The sequence below is a fragment of the Euleptes europaea genome, chromosome 14 (genome assembly GCF_029931775.1).
Source record: "Euleptes europaea isolate rEulEur1 chromosome 14, rEulEur1.hap1, whole genome shotgun sequence".
Taxonomy (NCBI): domain Eukaryota; kingdom Metazoa; phylum Chordata; class Lepidosauria; order Squamata; family Sphaerodactylidae; genus Euleptes; species Euleptes europaea.
Genome location: NC_079325.1, coordinates 41,483,122 through 41,497,757, shown reverse-complemented (window position 1 = coordinate 41,497,757; position 14,636 = coordinate 41,483,122). Strand labels below are relative to the sequence as shown.

At 39.5% G+C, this 14,636-nt stretch overlaps 1 protein-coding gene across 1 annotated transcript in view; it reads right to left on the bottom strand.

Moving 5' to 3' along the window:
- The window catches only part of RALGPS1 (Ral GEF with PH domain and SH3 binding motif 1), a 224,457-nt gene extending 219,168 nt beyond the window's left edge, over positions 1-5,289 (bottom strand). Inside the window, exon 1 of the mRNA XM_056860277.1 lies at positions 5,204-5,289. The gene's annotated coding sequence lies outside the window, so the exon portion shown is untranslated. The remainder of the gene's footprint in view (positions 1-5,203) is intronic.
- Between the last annotated feature and the right edge of the window lie 9,347 nt (positions 5,290-14,636).

Here is a 14,636-nt window from a genome sequence, read left to right as displayed (position 1 = left end):
ATTTCCACATCCCTCATATGCAGTCTGTAATTTTTATACAGAAAACGGCAAAGCAAAGACTTATTCCCTTTGATGATGTTTTGCTCCTGCTCCTTTAAATATTCTCAATATGTATTTGTAAGTTTGCTATAAAATTAAATCTTTTACAACACCTTTCTTAGAACCTAATTTTCTCCATTTTCATGCTGTCTGTTCACCATGTGCACAGCTAAATACCTATGTGTTGACACTAATAAATTTAATGTTTTCATCACCACTGCTGAACATAGCATAAATTTTATTACAACACTATTTGACTCTAGACAGAAGTGGGCTTTACTTGAACACCACTGTTTTGCAATAAATGTCTATATCTTAGACTGATCTTGCAAATTAGTCAGTGAAGTGGAGAAACTACAACAACATGGCTTTCATATCAGGCACACTTAATATTTTCTTGCCTCTCTGTCTGCCTCATTATTGCATTTTTTTGGTATGCTCAGGCTCAAATGATTCTTTCATGCAAGTAAAAGAAAATCCCTTATGTGAATTTGTATTGTGTCCAGTTTAAGTTCTGGCTTTCAATGATAAGCAAGCCAATAAGGATACAAGGAAGCATCACTGGAGCCCTAATGCATCCACCAGTCATAAAAGCAGCAAAATAATTTTCCCCAGTAGTCAGCAGATTATTTCATAGGGAGAGTTCAGCTCCAGATGCCTCACAAAAAATAAACAGAAATTTCCTTTAAAATATCAATACTAAAATACATATGCTTTAAAATGCCCTTTTATATGGTGCTTTTTCAAACACCATGTAATTAGCTCGATATTCCTTGGGTAAAGGCGCTCAACAGCTACAGTTTTCTCTGTGGTATTTTAATAGTGCTATCCTAAGCAGAATTATACCCTTCTTAACCCACTGAAATCAATGGACTTCGAAGGGTGTAACTCTACTTAGGATGGTACTGTTAATAACATGGAAACTACTAGAGTTCCACAATTATTTGTCAGAATGGAGTTAACATTATAGTGAATCCAACCCTCAAATCTTAAACATGTTTATTAGCGCCACTGATTTTAATGGGATTTTAGGATCCCAGACTGAATGCTCTAAAAATAAAACAAGAGATTCCTCAGACACTCTAGTCAAAATCTTTTCAGTGCACCTTGTCCAGACCCAGTACCAATTCAGTTGCAAGTACGTGAAAGGAAGCCGCATGACATTTACATGATAAGAATGGGGGAACAACTTATGACCCTGCCAGCAGGGAACCTAAAAAACTAGGGACAGGAAACTCAAGCCAAGCACCAGAAGTTGTAGTGAGGAATGAGCCAAGGATCAGAGCTTCTCCACTACTGAGTGACCTCAGTGGAGTAATCCTCTTTATCACCAAGTGACCTTACCCAGCTGTCCTACTCCCCTTTTCAGCATGTATGCAAAAAGAGGCAAGACACGTAAGTAACCCTTGCTCTCTACACAGCAGGTACCCCAAAATGGCAACTGAGGAGGAGGAGAAGGAGAAGAGTTGGTTTTTATATGCTGACTTTCTCTACCACTTAAGGAAGAATTAAACAGACTTACAATAATCTTCCTTTCCCCTCCCCACACCAGACACCCTCTGAAATAGGTGTGGCTGAGACAAGTCTAAGAGAGCTGTGACTAGCCCAAGGTCACCCAGTTGGCTTCATGTGGAGTGGGGAAACCAACCTGGTTCGCCAGATTAGAGTCCACTGCTCCAAACCACTGCTCTTAACCACTATACCACGCTGGTTTTGCAATCCATCTGAGGGTGGGTATTTTGGCTATCAAGTCACAGCTGACTTATGGTGACTTTTCAAGGCATTGCCTGCCTCTGCAAAGAGACCCTGGACTTCCTTGGTGGTCTTCCATCCAAATACTAACCAGGGCTGACCCTGCTAAGCTTCTGAGATCTGATGAGATCAAGCTAGCCTGGACTATCCAGGTCACGGGAGCCTTCTTTATCTGAGCAGAACCTCCCTCCCCTTAACCTCTACTAAGATTTCATTCAAACTACTGCAAAACAATTCTTCCACCACCCACAAAGAGAGAAATTAAGTTTAGAAGCCACATCTACTACCCTAGGTTATAACAGTAGATTATTTCTAATTATCACTGCTGATGCCATGGACTTAGACAAAACTTGAGTGTGCCAAGTCTGGAATCTGTCATAAATATAGACCCTTACTGACCCTTTCAATTTTTTCATTAACTTTAAGGAGCTTACAAAACCGTAGATGGAAAGTCCCAGAAAACAAAGATGCAGCAGCCTGGAAAGGGCCCTGCCCCCTCCCCCTGCCTTTTCCCGAGAATCAAGAAGGAGAAGCCTACTCACACTGTTTCCTACCTTTCTGTGTCATTTACTATCATTCTTTCAAGTAGAGCAGCAGACAGAGGAAAAGGCATAAGCACAGCATGGGTGGCAGGTTCTTATCCTTCCCTGATATGAGGGGCCCTGAGTGTGTCTTCTGACCCAACAGCAGGAAAAACACCATTTCAACATGATGCCTGCCTTCTAGGAGTAGCAAAAGCCATGGCTTGAAACCTATAGCACCAACGGGGAAAGAAGAAGCTGAACTTCTTTAGGAATTCTTTCCAGGATCAGAGGAGCATGCCCATTATATTAGGTGCTGTGGAACACGGGCAAGCTAATGCTGCTGCAGTCGTCTTGTTTGTGGGCTTCCTAGAGGCACCTGGTTGGCCACTGTGTGAAGAGACTGCTGGACTTGATGGACCTTGGTCTGATCCAGCATGGCTTTTCTTATGTTCTTAATGGAGCTTCACAGTCTTAATGCCACTGCAGAGAAGGCCCTTGTATAACAACTGACCACAACTTCAGACTACAAGGGTACCCAGAGCAGGACTGCCAAAGAAATGTTTAATAGGTTCATAAAGAAGAAAGTTTCCTTATATTATCCAGGCCCCAGACTACTTAAGGCTTTAGAGATGAAAATCAACATTTTAAACTGGGCCTTGAAAAAACTAGGAGCCAGTGCATTTTTATAAAATTGGAGTTATATGCTCCAGGCAGTCTGCCTCAAACAAAACTCTGACAGCTGCATTCTGAACCATTTCCAAACACTTTTCAAAGGCAGCCTAATGCGAGCATTACACCAGCTTTACTATGTTATGTTACTTTAGATCTTGACTACATAAAACGTGAAGAAATGCAGGTCTCATAAGTGGTTGCTGCTGTTTAATCTGTACTAACTGTATTGTTTGAAATTCTCCCTTGATGTTCTCCCTTCATTTGTGAAGAACTAAATAGCACAAAGACTCTAGAGTTTTTAAAAATAACTGTGCTCCCAAAACTACCATCTGTGCTTCTGGATACAGAGAACTATAGGAAATTGAATTCTCCATTCACCACATAAAATCACAAGGCTATTTTGGAGCAATAGAGAGTTTAGGGCTGCAAAACTCCTATGCACGTTGTTACATGGGGGTCTACGTATCTGTTGCTGGCTCCTAGACTCATCTTTCCAGTCCATGCTAAATCATAATTAACACACGCACCTTAAAATAAACAACAAAAGAATTACAAAAGAAAAGTAGCCTCCTCCTGAAATGGCTATGAATTCTTTTGGTGAGTACAACCACTCCCCACTCACATTCCCATCATCTATGTAGGTGTCAAAACACACTGAATATAGAAAGTTGTTTCACTTCCATGCCCTTCTACCATGTTTAGCGCAGTTACCAGCATTCAAAATAACTTCAGAGAAATTACTCAAAAAGGAGGCAGACAGATAATTTTATTACAGTACAGCTGATTACAGCCTGGCTCTGCCATTCAGCCCGTTCATTAGCATTTTAAGAATCCCACTTGTTTAAAAAGTGGAAGAACAAAATTTATAGCCCTCAGATGCACTTCAATATACGGTAAAATATTTCTGATTTCAGCACCCAATGCCAAACAGGTTTTTCAATCCACTCTGCACTTTACTATACTTGTATATGGTATTCAAATTACTATTTCCTAATGTAAATGGAATACTAGGGACACAAAGAAAAACTAGCAAATCATTCAAAATAATTCAATTGCACTTAAACTGGAGAATCCTGCCAATCAAGTGCTTTGTTTTAGACATTAGCCAGTGAGGCCCACCAGTAAGGTCAAAATGCAGGTATCTAAAATCATAATATTTTGTTCAACAGTGCCATCTAGCGACCATCTAACAAAAATTCTAGAGCTCTACTTGGAAAACTATTGTTAACAATCTAAACTACACTTAAAACTCTTAATTTAAATAGCGATCATTAATCTAGTAAATAGCCAAACTGACACAATGCTCCCTCCCTCCTCCCTTTGCACAAAATGCCAAGATTGAAGATGAAAGTCTGACTCCCACTGGTTTTCCTACCAAAATGGAAGGCACACTTACTAACTGAGGTTTGTTTCTACCTCATTAACTGGCAGTAACAGTTTAGGATGGAGACGTGGGATTTTTAATCTGTATTAAACCATGATCAAGCATCCCAGTTGCTCGGATACAAACAACCCTTGAAATGAAGACAGTTGTGTTTGAAAGTTACTGAAGATTAGACTGAAGATTTATATCATCAGTTTCAATGTACTGCAATGCAATTAACCAGATTTGTGCCCATGCAACAACAAACCATCCTTTGACAAAACATGGTTTGCTGCTATGTCTGAACCATGCTACAGCAATAGGAGCCAAGAGATTATGAAAGGTGTAATCAGAAGTGTAATTCATATGCACCTTTCCTATGACTTAACAGGATATAATCACATGGGCTTGGATCCTACACTTCCTTTCTGTTTGCACTCCTTTTGTTGCAGAGGCAGTCCTCCCCAGCACATCGCACATTCAGTTGGCATTAAGGACTTCCACTAACATAAGACCTGCTTATTAAAGGATCCAGAAAGCATCTAGCTAGAACAAGAGGAATGTGATCCATAGCAAGAGGCCCACCTACACAATGGATGAAGAGGTATGCAGATGGAAATCCAAGTGGATTTACCATGGATATACGGCATCCAAGCAAAACATTCACTACAGAGATTTATTCTATTAGACATTATTAAGATTCTTGTCTTGCAGTAGCATACCAAGCATTGACAGCTTTAGTTCAATGGCATACTCTAAACTTGTCTGTTATTATTCTGTCATTCTTCCATAGCTTTCTCTTTCTATTCTACATCCCCTTTCCCCATGATAAAATGTAAGCATGTTCACTTACCCATAATGTGTATTCTTTTCCAGTTTTAACTCTGGATGGTTAAACGCAAGCGAGGCATGGCAACACATTTCTCAGAACAGAAGTTTTCTGAAAGAGGCAAATTAAAACACAAATGTTATTTTTCCCGTTTTCACATATGTTACAATCTTCCAAAGAATACAAATCAAGGCCCAGAAAATCAGTCACAGATAATGAACAGAGAGCATAGATACATAAAAAACAATTCAAGTATAAGCTACCTGAAAAAGAATAAACATTTAAGAGAACTGCTTTCCCAACCTCTTCTGGAAGCAAAATCTAGAGGCTTGGAGCCACCACTTTAAAATGGTCTCACTCTGGCATCATTCCATTTCTGTTCAAGAAAGGTAGAATCGCTATAGATGTCAAATTTCCAGATATTTTGAATTTTTTCTACGCCACAGGAAAAATTCCTTTTTTGTCCATTTTCTCCCCTCCTCGAAATTTTGAGAAAAAATGAAACTACACAATTGTGAATGTATTCAAACTGAGCTGCAAACTGAACATTGTTCTTGCCATCTGAGAGACAGAAAGAATAAATATTCAATAGAAAACACACATTTTGTAGTAAAAAAAAGTATTATTTAGACAGAAAGTCTTATACAGCAACATATTCAGATATTAAATTAAATTTATAACACTGAACTTTTCTATAGCATATTACCATACACATAGCATATTAATGGTTGATGAACTTAGACATATTTAAACAATTAACATATCCATGATTATATGTTACATGTCTATTGTATACAAAGGAATTATCATTCTCTTTAGACTGTCCTACATAATGAATTTTTACACTACAAATTTGGACTGAGTAAAAAAAATCTAACACCAGTTGTAGCCAGTACTAGTGAATCCATAAGCCTGTGCACAATGGATAGTCATTCGGATATGTGAGTATGAGTAAAGGTATTCTAGGAGTGGCAGGTATGGTGCTCCAGGTATGGGTTTCCTTGGCTGAGACTGAAGCAGTTCTGTTCTTCTTTTCTTGGCATTTCAAGCTCTTCTTCTCTTTTACTTCTTGTAGGGAGGAACCCTCCCCCCTCTCTACTGGTGTTGGAGCTGGTGTTGTGACAAAGTCATTTCAAGCAAATGCACAGCCCCACTGAAGACAAGAGGAACCAAGCTTCAACCTCAAGTGCCAGTTACCTGCAGGTGCAGCTACTACACAGATTTCATGAAGGGAGGCAGCTGGAGCTTGGCTCTACCCCTTCCCCAACAGTCAGTCAAATAACCAGCACTGGAACCATTCCATCCTTCAATTGCCTTTAGTACATCTTGTATCTGGCTGGACTAAAGGCATGGGATAGAAGTGAAGGACAGAGAGGCCCAAGAGCAAAAAAGGGCAGAACAAGGGGCAAGAATGAATTTGAAAGATGACAAAAGGAAAGAGGGGAGAAGGGAGGAGTGTTTACAGGGTAGAGGAAGACAAAATGGAACTTGAAAAAGGAAAGAGGGAAGCAAGTTCATGCCAGGAAACACTGTCAGCTGCCATGCTGGAAATCAATGCTCCATGCACATGGTCGCCAAGGTCCTAGAAATATACTGTAGTAATCTAATCTAGAAGTAACCAGGACATGCACCACAGTGGCCAGATCTTTTCTGTTCAGGAAAAGATGCAGCTGGCTAACCAGTCAAAGCTGGCAAAATGTACTCCTGGCCACAGATGCCACCTGATTATGCAGCAGGCCTGGATCCAAGAGCACCCCCAGACTACGGATCTGTTCCTTCAAGGGGAGTGCAACCCCATCCAAAATGAGTGACATTCTAAATACCGGGTCAGACTTTCTACTCACCAGCAGAAGTTCTATCTTGTGAGGATTACGCTTCAGTTTATTAGCCAGCATTCTCTGTAGAACTGTCTCTGGGCACTGGCTCATGGTTTCTATAGCCTCCATGGAATTGCCCAGTGGCATAAGACCTGGATAGCCCAGGATAGCCCAATCTTGGCAGATCTCAGAAGCTAAGCATGGTTGCTCCTGGCTGGTATTTGGATGGGAGACCTCCAATGAATACCAGGATCATGATGCAGAGGCAGACAATGGCAAACTACCTCTGAATGCCTTGAAAACCCTAGCGGGTTGCCATAAGCCAGTTGTGACTTGACAGTTCTGTCTTGTGGTGGTGGTAGAAAGTGCTGAGTGTCAGCTGCATATTGATGACAAGTCAGCCCAGATTGCTAGACCTCACCTAGCTGTTTCATGTAGCTGTTAAAGAGCACAGTGGACAAGAGCATTGAGAGATCCCACAGGCAAAAAGCCAAGGGCTGAACAGCAGTCCCTCAGAGCCACCTTCTGAAATCTACTCTCCGCTTAAGACCAGAACCAATGGTGCCTTTCAATCCCAGCCCAGTCCAGAAGGATACCATGATAGATGGTATCAAAAACTGTGGAGAGGTTCAGGAGAATCAACAGAGTTACATTTCCTCTGTCCATCTCCTGGTGCAGGTCACCCACCAGGTGACCAATGTTATTTCAGCCCCATAACCAGGCCTAAAACCAGACTGGAAAGGATCTAAACAATCAACTTCATCCAGAAAAGTTTAAAGTTGTCCAACCACCTACTCAACCATGCTTGACTCAACGTCATGTATCTATGCCAAAATCTCCCCTCTAACCTATACAGGGAGTCACCACTGTTAAGAACCATCTGACCTGGTCAAACAAGGGGATGAGTGATATGAGTGACATATGAGTGATATATACAGTGAGTGATATATATGTACAGTGCTGGGTAGAGGACGTTTCATATTACATACCCCATTCAGCAAAATTATCCCAGTGCAGAGCTTCCAGCATATCTCAGTATACCTGCATCTCAATTTCTGAACGAATCAACCTTCCAATCTGTGGTTCATCCAACCACGTCATTGGCTCAACTTCTACAAGAGTAACTACCTGATGTCTACCCTGAAATCAAGATGCAATTAAGGAAGAGAGGGTTTATAGAAGGACCATTTGATAGTATTTCAATGTAGTCACATAATCAGCAGTTAATTAACAATTTTTGACTCATCTGCAGACTGGTGTCCCAGATCCAACAAAAGTTGCTGCAAAAATGGCCCTTCTCCTCTGTTTAAGAAACATTAAGCCTACAGCTGTATTAATTTCTACTATGTTTGTTACCTAAAACAGGTTTCAGTCTAAAATAGGCTGCACTGGGTAAAAAGTTCTATGAAGCACTTCAGTGTCAATCAGGAGGTATCTATAAACAGTAACTACATGTTCTTGCCACAAGCACAGTTACCACTGTTGCCATAGAAGCTCCAAGTAGTAACTAAAAATAAACAGCGGGACAAAAAAAATCAGTATAAAGAAAGAAGCCAAAAGAAAAGTTGTTTTTGTGCCCAAGAGAAGTGGATTGAAATTAGGAAAAATAAACGCCTTCTATGTTCTTGAAATCTGAAACAGAAAACAAGGTAAGCCACTTCAAAAACCTTGAATGAAAGTAAATAACTGATAATCAGGTTTGTTAAATGGAAACAAAAATGAAGGGAATCATATTAAACAACTACTGATCAGGCAGAGCAGTCAGTGATAAAAATAGAAAGAACAGGGAGGTGAAGACTAGTGTCACTTTGACCCTACTTTAAGAAAAACTGCAAATGGAAAAGCTATATATGCTGAAGTGAGCAGTTGAGCTAGAAACTAAGGTATTTTTTTAAAAAGAAACAAGTTCAACTGAGGTTGTATAAATGTATGTGAGTTTTTATTTTTTGGGGGAAAAATTGAAACATTTTAAGAATTGAATTTTTGTCCTCTTATTAAAATATCTTCTGTGCAACCTGATAAAAAAGCTGGATGCATTCACTACCATGAAAACAAAAATTACAGAATAGTACAATTCCCTCAGTTACTCAGCCATCTGGCACTTTTAAGAAACTTAATGTGGTTTATTCATATATGGTATAAAATGGGCTATATGGCTTCAGGATAAAACCTTAGTATGGAGGGATTTAGCTATATTATTTTCAGTGCCCCTCCAGCCATATATTATATAGTTTTACAGCTTAACATTAACTATATATAGTAACATGCTATAACAGATACTGTGCTAAAAATCCTCTTTTTCCTTAGTCTGTTCACCTCCTCCTATAGACTGCTGGTTGACATGAAATCTTATGTTATTTATCAAATGCTCAACACACACTCTTAACCCTAGATTTCAGCCTGCTTGGCAAAAAGTATCACATCTGTGAGTAGAGATTCAGATCTGTACGCATCACGTGCATTTTGGGAACATACATCAGGTTTTTAGGTACCAGCCATTCACATGGTTGTACAAAATGCATTTTGAAAATAGGTGCTGACACCAAATTTCTAAGAGACCTGGCAATCAGCCAATTCTTCCAGTGCCAGTCCCATATAGAAAGTGGAGAAATATTAGGCTAGTCCTCTTTGGCTAACTTGATGTGAGTTGTTTATCCACGTCTGCCTCATGTCTAAAATTGGAATAAGTGTGACTTTTGACTCTCCCCCACCCCCCAAAAAAGTGTACACAAGTGAGGGGAGCTGAATCCTCCCTCGCTACCGGCCACCCAATACTTCAATAGCTTTTTTTTCTCCCCAACCCATCTCACTTTTGGTATCAGAACCTAACTGGGAGAAGAATGCCTGCAGCTATAGAATGCAGAAAGGCAGGGGAAGGAGGAGGAATCAGTTCTTCACCAACACCCACCTCTTGCTGTAAAAAGATCTCTACTATTCCATTTTAGTCATTAACAGAACAGACACAAATACAGCGAACATGGCTGCCCCCCTCAATTGTGTTGAATTCGGCCTTTAGGTAAATAGAGCAACTCAGAGAATTACACTTTGTCATCTGACTAGGGAATAGGATTACCAACCTCAAGGTGGGGCCCGGAGTTCTCCTGGAATTACAAGTGATCTCCAGACTACAGAAATCAGATCCCCTGAAGGAAACGGGCAGCTTCAGAGGACAGACTCTACAGCATCACATCCTAGCCAAGCTCCCTCCCCTCCCCTAACTCCTCCCTCCTCAGGCATTCTCCCAAAATCTCCACGAATTTTCCCAAGCCAGAACTGACAAGGGGAAGGGGAGGGGAAAGGCAGGTGGAGTTAGAATCCCAACGAGTTTGGGTTATCCTCAAAAAATGTTAACCTTCTTATTTAATAAGGTAGCTGAATTAGATCAGCAGACAGGGACGCCAGTTCTTTATTGATAGCATTATAATATAATTTTCTGGTGACTGAGATATTTGTATCCAAAGAACTACTTTAGGCCCCAAGGTCTTGGGAGTATGCAGTGGAATTTCTGACTTGTAATTTCCTTTGAACAGTAAAGCTCCATGCTGCTTCAGATATTACTGTTTAAAATTCCTCTGTTTCAGAAGTAGCTTGGAAAGTGCAGCTGGGAGTTGAGACTGCTGTTTGAGGATCACAAGTCCTTACTGGACCAATCAAATAGTTGCACTTCTTTTTTTATTTCAAGCCGGTGTGTTTTACTTTAAAAAACAAAAAGTAAAGAAAGCATACAACATTAAAATTATATATTACGCTCCACTTTTGCTTTATTTGTGAAGTTTAACAATCAAATACAAATATAAAGCTTATTAAAATTCTCGCTGTTCCATTAAAAATAATATATTCCATTAACATAAAAATAATATATTCCATTCTCTCCTTTAATGCTAACATGCTTTTAAGTACCAGTATAGCACATCTAACCAGACATGTGTCAGCAACTTTTACAGTTAAATTCCACATCGTTCAGTTTAGCCATATTAAGCTGCCTTACACCATATCAGACCACCACTCCATCTAGGTTAGTGTTTCTTTTTGAATAGGCAACTACCCTTCAGGGTCTCAGGCAGAAAAGGGTATTTCCAACACTGGCTATGTGAAATCCTTTTTATCTGGAGATGCTGGAGATTGAATTCAAAGCCTTCTGTTTACAAGGTATGTATTCCACCAGTAAGCCAAAACTCCTTCTCCACTGCCTTGGCAGGAGGGGAATATTTCTATCATTTGTTAACACCTGGTCTACAGGATGGATTTGTTTCTCCCTGCTGGACATGAAAGGGTTGTCAGGAAGCATCCTGAACAGTGTAGGCTTCTTGAGGCCCTGGCCTTGTTAAACGGGGAATTCTGATTGAGATTTTTTATTAATTTAATCAATTACTTGCAGCCTGCTTTCTCCCCAATAGGGCTCAAAGTGGGTTACAATAATAAAGAAAGAAAAGAAAATAGAAGTAAATAAGATGAAGTGGGGATAGGGTTGCCAGCTCCTGGTTGGAAAATACCTGAATATTTTGGGGGTGGAGCCTACAGAGGGTGGGGTATGGGGAGGGACTTCAGTGGGGTATAATGCCTTTGAGTTCATCTTCCAAAATGGCCATTTTCTCCAGGTGAACTGATTTCTGTTGCCTGCAGATCAGTTGTAATAGCAGGAGGTTTCCAGCCACCACCTGGAGGTGGGACAACCCTAAGTGGGGAAGGAAAGCTTCCATGTAAACAGCAGGGCAGTGAGAGAAACAAAGGTTAAAAACACTATGGTAAAAATGTCCTAGGAGAGCTGCAAAGACAGTTTCTTCATTTCTGCACTCCTTGTCAAATCAGGAAAAGAACTGCTGGAAGGAAAAGAGTGTATCCCACTAGTGATTACAGAAAGCTACAGTTTGTCCCTGCCTCCTATCCCAAAGGGAGTGGAATCACCTCATGAGTCAAGGTGCTCTCTCAGTGAGAAGAATACACACTGATCATTTTTCTGCCACAAGACAATAAAAGAAGGGTGGATGTCAAAAATGTGTGTTGAATAAATTTAACAAAATTGCATGTCTGAAGCCAGGTCTGGATCTTCACATTAGGTTATAATATCAATCAGCATCCTGGGACAATAGTTTATGTATATAAAAGATTTAACTATTTACTCTAAGTAAGGTCTGGAAAAAAATCCTAGGTGCCAGCTATCCCAACCACCTAGGCATTTGAAATATAAATTCTCCTGTACCTTTTATGACCTGAAAGATGAGAAATTATGAAGGCAAGGTCTAAAGGTTCTTTTTTCCAGTGAAGAGCAAAATATACCACTTGTATGTTACTTCTGCAGCAACAGTACTAAAAAAAGGTTGTAAAACATTAAAATCATAAAAAACTTAAAATTAAATTATAACAATAAAGTTATATAACAATACTTAAAACTTAAATTAAAACAATAAAGTACAGATCAATTCTGAAACAGATGAATATAAATTCTCCTAACAGCTTAAGCTCCATCATTAAAAACCTGGTATTACAAGACAGTCTTTGCCCGCCTTCTAAATAAGGCAAGTGAATGAAAGAAAACAACCTCTAGCCAAAGAAAATTTTATAGTGTGGAAAAGCTATTGAAAAGGCCTTACTCTTGCTAGATGCCAGTTTTATATACACCAGTGATAGTATTGTATGCAAGTCATCATTGGTGGGTCTTAAGTAACAGGATAAGCACAACTGGTAAAATAATATTGACACCAACATTGATCATTTGCATTAATGTATGCTTTTTTTCAGCAGGAAAATGGAAGCAACACAACAAAAAATCCAACTTCGACAGCAGTATTGGGTAACAAAAGGTAGTACAGCCAAGCTGCTGCAAGTTGGTGCTAAGTGTGTTGATACTGTCCCTCACAGAGAACACTATTATGATACTGTTTCAGATGAGTTAGCAATGGCTCAAGTGTGGCTGAGTCAAATAAATGACCAATGGTGCCTCATAGCAGGGCCTCAGGACCAAGCAACTGGAGAAAATACTGCCACCTGTGAATCCGTTTTTGATACAGATGAACTTCTATCCCAGAACAGCGCAGATGTCCAAAACTCCAAATCCACTATCTACAAAAACTCACAAGAAAAGAAACCAACGCAATTAGAACGTCTTGACAGTCAAAATGATCAGCTCTATGATTTGAATAAAACACAAATGTATGTAAAACCTACTTCTACATATACTGAATTAGTGAGAGAGCAAGAGATAATTACGTATCTGACAGGCTTTCTTCACATTGACTTGACAACTGAGGAAGAAAGAAACATGACCATGGAAGACTTTTTGAGGCAGGCTGGTATTTATCATTACGCAAGCAACCTTACTGCCTATCAATCTACATACGAGCTGTGTGACCGGTACACAGTTATAATACAAAGGGAGGACAGCTCTTTGAAAGAATCTGCAATTGTACTGTTAGATGTGGATATTTCAGGTATTTGCAAAGGTTTTGAAGAAATTGAAAATTTAGCAAATTACCTGGAATTTGAACATCAAGCAATCCAAAAAGAACAAGATTTGCTCATATAGCAAGGTGGAAAAAACAATATGAGAATTAATGTTTTCATTTATGGGACTGCTTTTTGAGGAATTAAGGGCACAGCTGTCATTACTTCAATAATTTTTAAAGGAATAAATAAAATGTAAACCCAGCTTTGTGTGTTACACAATCTTGGGCAGCTTGAAAATACAGATATATGGCAATAGCAGTAGTACAACTAATGTCAGCAGAGATCTATGAATAACATCATTAACAGTGGCTGGAGGAGGCAAACGTTATTCCAGAGAGCTCCACCAAAAATGCACAGGTAGCTGCATGCTAGTACAATTAAATCCTTCAACCAACCAACCCTAATCTTCTCATTTAACATTGCTGCACAAAATCACATTGATAAACTGGGATCTCAACAACCATAACTTTTGCTACATACAATGAATATATTACCCTCTGAAAGGTTCCTGCATCTACAATATGCACAAATAATTTCTTCTCCTCAAAATATAAGTTTCCTGTTAGAAGTTCTATAGAACAAATTATGAGAACTGTTCACCACCCTTCACCAGAAGATATCCTGTAGCATCATGGGGGAGTGGGGGCTTGACCTAGGAAAGTCTGAATTAGATCCGTCTGTTTCAAGAGACTTTACTGTACTCAATTACACTGGTTTATCTGACCCCATGAGAGAGAGCCTGTAAACTCTTACCTCTCTCATCATCCATTACGTGTAAAAACATAAGTCTTTTCCAGCCCCTTATACCTGAAAGATGTATGATTGGTTTCACACAAAGCCTGTCTCTGCCCCACCTCCTCCTTCCCCAATGTCATTTTTCTTATAAATATGTACAAAATTATTTCCCTGTAATGTACATCTTAAGAAATGAGCTCTGACTCACTAAAGCTCATGCTGAAATAAATGTTAATCTTTAAGGTGCCACTGGACTTCTGTTTCATATTACTAAAATAGACTAAAATGGCTACCCTTTCAAGTCAGCAAGGATTTTACACCATCTATCGTGAACCATAAGAAAGAAAGGTTGTCTTCTGTGCATTCATATAATTTCTTCTAATCAGTAATGCTCAGTGTCTAGTTATTTTAATAGCTATCCAGTATTAGGGGGATTTTTCTCCTACGCATTTCTTAATTAC